General features: G+C 35.0%; 1 protein-coding gene across 2 annotated transcripts in view; it reads left to right on the forward strand.

The window, feature by feature from the left end:
- The first annotated feature begins 847 nt into the window (after window positions 1-847).
- Window positions 848-5,496, forward strand: part of LOC144966978 (uncharacterized) — a 32,137-nt gene continuing 27,488 nt past the window's right edge. The window contains exon 1 of one of the 2 annotated variants that reach the window (XM_078903674.1): window positions 848-1,062. The gene's annotated coding sequence lies outside the window, so the exon portion shown is untranslated. The remainder of the gene's footprint in view (window positions 1,063-5,496) is intronic. The other variant, XM_078903673.1, reaches the window with a different exon arrangement.

Here is a 5,496-nt window from a genome sequence, read left to right on the forward strand (position 1 = left end):
TTTTACTGGTGCTGATATAACCTAAATGTGTTGCAAGCGCCGTAAAACCCTTTAAAACAAAACCAAAACAGAAGTGGTTGTAGAAAATACATGGCGAGTTCATGGGGGAGTGGTCGAAATGTCTGCGTCTACCACACAAAGGCGGGACACCAGCGACCAACAACGTCTGCGGTAAGTAGTGCTGGGCGGGTACCCGGGTACCCGCGGGTACTCGCGGGTAATAAAGTCAAACCGGGTACTCGAGTAAAAGGGACGGGTAGCGGGTACCCGCTTCAACAAATGGAAACCGAACTGAGTGATAATTGGATGTAATACAATTTTGATCTTACATATTTACATTCACATGACCTTTTTTCAAAAGATTTTCCTCTTTTATTTTTCAATTACATTGATTTTTTTGTTTTATTTGTTAACACACATTTGATTCAATTTTGGAATCAACAGATTAAGACTATACTAGTTCTTATCTTTTAAAGGAATCTCAGTTATTTTTAAAATTTATTTATTTTGGTTTCATTGTAATTAATTATCCTTGCTTCTTACTTTCGTTTCATTTGTTGTGATAAATAATAAATAATAAATGACTAAAAAAAAAAAATTAAAGAATAAAAACATAAAAAAATTTAAAGAATAATAAAGCCCCCCCCCCCCCCCCCCCCCCCCCCCCCCCCCCCTTTCACAAAACATTTTTTTGGTCAAAAAGTCACTCCCGCCACGGGTACCCGCGGGTACCCGGGTAATCCGACCACTACCCGGGTATTACCCGGGTAATGATTTGGGCGGGTAATCCCAGCACTGGCGGTAAGTAAAATACTCAAGTGTTTCTGGTCACAGAAAGGATTGTTTCATTACTGGCTCAATTACGCCCGTAGTGGGACAATATAACGGTTACTGTATGGCTGGTTGGTCTGTGTGGCATCTAGATTTCACGATTGGTTTTGTGTGTATGTTTGTGTGTGGGCCAGGAATGAATGGTGAAGTGTTCCGATCTGGATTAATGTATAGATTTGATGTGGAACGGGGTGACAAGCCTATTCAATATAACACCAAAAGGAGGACCAGGTAATAATAATAATAATAACAATAATAATAATAATAATAATAATAATAAATAATAATAATAATAATAATAATAATAATAATAATAATAATAATAAATAATGATAATGATGATGATAATAATGATAATAGTAATAATAATAATAATAATAATAATAGTAATAATAATAATAATAATAATAATAATAATAATAATAATAATAATAATAATAATAATAATATAATAATAATAATAATAATAATAATAATAATAATAATAATAATAATAATAATAATAATATATGATGATGATGATGATGATGATGATGATGATGATGATGATGATGATGATGATGATGATGATGATATATAATAATAATAATAATAATAATAATAGTAATAATAATAATAATAATAATAATAATAATAATAATAATAATATAATAATAATAATAATAATAATAATAATAATAATAATAATGATAATAATAATAATAATAATGATGATGATGATGATGATGATGATGATGATGATGATGATGATGATGATAATAACAACAACAACAACATTAACAACAACAACAATAATAATAATAATAATAATAATAATAATAATAATAATAATAATAATAATAATAATAATAATAATAATAATAATAATAATAATAATAATAATAGACTCTTATGGCACGCACGGTACCTTCAGCAATTCTGGCATGGTTCACCAGTGGACACCTCATACACCAGATTGAGTAAAGAATTCTCAAAACAATTTGGTCATCACACCATCAGGTAGACATCGCCAGCAAGAGAGGGAGCATGGGTATCTCATCAACAATTAGACATTTCCGGTATCAGAGTGAGCACGGGTATCTCACAAACTGACATCTGATCCCTTGGAAGTAAGAGTGGACCATCTCAGTATGTGAAATCAACAAGGTGTGGACCAGTGGTTCCTATGTCCTCACCGAAAGGTGCGGCTATGTGGTCTTGTGGTATGACACTCGATTTCGGATCGGAAGGTCCTGGGTTCAAGCCTCGCTCGGCGCATAGTTGAGTCCTTGCAAAAGGCTCTTCACTCATATTCTTTCACCGTACTCAGGTGTACGATGAGTACCTGGCCAATAACAGTGTCGTCTGTCCGAAAAAAATATTGTAATATCGCCTAACAGGCGCCATGTAACGCCCTACATGTTAAGTGTTGCTGTTGGTCAGGGACCCCTTGTAAAGCGATTTGAGCACGTTTAACGAATATTGCGCTATATAAAACCTCAATTTATTTTTCAAAAGGTACTACCACTCCTTTATTGATCTGTCAAGTGTATTTGAACCAAGACCTCCCCGTCGAGCTTTAATCTTGTTAATTCATTTCGTTATTCCTTATATCTTATTTATTTGACATAATATTAATTATACCTTGTCATACATTCATTATTTACATTGTGATGTGCTCTCTAGATAATCTTCTAACCTACAAACTATGGGAGTTAATCCCCTTGCTATTCCATTTCTTTAATCCCCTACCTATTCCGTTTCTTTAATCCCCTACCTATTCCGTTTCTTTAATCCCCTACCTATTCCGTTTCTTTAATCCCCTTGCTATTCCGTTTCTTTAATCCCCTACCTATTCCATTTCTTTAATCCCCTACCTATTCCGTTTCTTAAGACCATTCTTTTTAACTCCGTTCCCCTACGATAGTCGATTGGGACCACCGACTACTGTGTTATCTGTGATTGGGACTATTGGGGCCAGACAAGAATGGTCTTAAACTAACGCTTGTGTATTGTTGCTTTTCCAAATCTGTCCATCTTTCATCTCCGACATTTGGCAATTTCATGTCCTAGATGTAAATTCTTAAAATAGAGAAGAAGAAAAATCTTGAAATAATAATTTGTGTTAAAGAACATTCTGGATTGTTTTTTTCATCTTTTATAATCCGTTCCTTCTAGAACAGTTCTATGACATCATACGTTAAGCTTCATTCATAATTTTTAGATAAATTGATTTCAACGGGTCCCTTTCCAAGTGACTTCGTCCAACAACTTTGGTTCTCCCCATATAATAGATAACACAGGACGTCTGTGGTTCTCCTTGACTTCAAATGGAATTAGTCACGTTCGGGCTTTAGATAATCGTTGTCCAATTGTCCTCACATTTGGTGCGCACTGAATTATTAATTCTTTATATTGTAACCTACGTGTACTGAGTACCAAATCCGATATCCGGCACAATCCGCTGATTTCGAATGGGCTGACTTCTGTGGTATCGCCTAACAACGATATTATAGTAAACAATAACGAGAGGAGAATAATGTATCGACACATTAAGACCGACGTAATGATAACTTAGATAGATTTTTTTTTTTAAATAGACTAAAGAATGACAAAATGCATTATATGAAAAACGAATCTGTAATTTGTAACCACAATCTGAAAATAAAACCCCGGTTGAATCAACGATTGAAATGATCTAATTAATATTAACAACCTAGTTCGATGTTAAACTGTCATGGCAGTTTTTTGCATCGCTTGTGGCCGCAATAATAACAATATAGTGCACTCTGGATACGTCGACGTTGCCTAAGTCGATTTTTACCCAAGTCGATTTTTTTTCTAGGTCCCTCCCCCTTCTTCCTATATAACATCAGTAAAAAAAAAAAACTCCACATAGGTCGATGTCGCTTAAGTCGATGTTCTTATCACTCATGACTACAATCAAATCACAAATAAACAAGTATTTCCATTGGTGAAAAAAGCTACCAGTAAGAATTTTAAGTGGTTAAGACTATCCGCGAACGATTGGCGCACATCGATGTGATGTAGGTGCTTTGCCTGACGTCCGTGTTCAATGTACACGAGCAGTATTGAATAACTTTAATTTCTCCATCTCAAATTTTACATTGTCGCAACTTCAAGTTCAAGATTTTTTTTGGTTCTAATCCCAGGCCATCCTTTGTAATGGCCCTCTTAATTGGTATTTATTTTACCAAGAAGAATTCAAGTCAAGTCTACAACTACAATATGGCAAACCTACCGCGGAAAAGAAAGATTCGATGCATTTGGAAAGTTTGGCATGCGACAGAAAATCATCGAATAGGAAATTGGCATACCAGCTATTTCTGTCTCGGCAATTTACAAGAAGCATGACCTTGACCTAGAGGCTCCTACCCTTCCGCTTTTTTGCGGAATAATTTCACTTAATTGGTATACATCCCACATTCAAGGCAAAAAATCCGCTTTTCACCGTTCACATCGAGGAAAATTAAAAAAAAAAAATCTCTAGTGAAAAAAAAGTGAGCTATGAATTATTTCGTCAGCATCTCTTATGGTCAATCAACACACATTTTGTGTATGATTAGTCCCTTCAAAGTGTGTGCTGCTGATGTCGGATAATATTATATGTTTGGGAGGGGGTTGACCGAAGTATTATTATTATTATTGTGACTCCAATTCGTGAGGTCAATGACCTTGGTAATATTATATGTTGGCTTCAATCGGTAATAATATTATTGAGTACGGTGAGCTTCTTTCCCTATTTAATTTTAGCCTTGTGTCCGTGTGTGTGTGTGTGTGTGTGTGTGTGTGTGTGTGTGTGTATGTGTGTACCGGCACGCGAGTTTGCTTAATTAGGTGTGAGTGTGGGGGAGGGTCCTGACAAGGTTAAATCCATCCATTCAATGCTTTGCTCTCAGACGGCCAGGACCTGTGTGTTCTCTATTATTATTTGACCCCATTCTTAGTCTTTACGCAATCTGTACATTTTTACACATTTTTTATTTTTAATCATTTGAGTACTTTTGGATTGTCTATTACATTTTCTGTTGCAAAGCATGTCATAGTCGATAACAGTACGTTGATTCCGCTTTTTTATCTCAAATTCCGATTTTTATGTATTCTGATTCCTCTATGGGGCTATTGGGGTAGGAGCCTCTGATGACCACTACAGAGACCGCGCGATATGAAGGGACATACTTATTCTAGATTGGGTTGCTTTGTTCAAATGCGTTTTTGCTCATTTGGTTACACTCCGGTTAAGTTGATTTTCGGATAAGTCGATTTTTTTCTCGGTTCCCCTGGGCATCGTCTTATCCGGAGTCCACTGTAATAATAATAATAATAATTATAATAATAATAATAATAATAATAATAATAATAATAATAATAATAATAATAATAATAATAATAATAATAATAATAATAATAATAATAGAAGAAGAAGAAGAAGAAGAAGAAGAAGAAGAAGAAGAAGAAGAAGAAGAAGAAGAAGAAGAAGAAGAAGAAGAAGAAGAAGAAGAAGAAGAAGAAGAAGAAGAAGAAGAAGAAGAAGAAGAAGAAGAAAAAGAAGAAGAAGAGGAGGAGGAGGGGGAGGAGGAGGAGGAGGAGGAAGAGACGCCAACTTTAAATGTGGCTTAGAGGAATTTCAGTGCCGAAAGAGGAATTCCCACATACAAGAAAAGG

Source organism: Berghia stephanieae, chromosome 3 (assembly GCF_034508935.2).
Source record: "Berghia stephanieae isolate SIO BIC M18660-M18661 chromosome 3, UCSD_Bste_1.3, whole genome shotgun sequence".
NCBI classification, from domain to species: domain Eukaryota; kingdom Metazoa; phylum Mollusca; class Gastropoda; order Nudibranchia; family Aeolidiidae; genus Berghia; species Berghia stephanieae.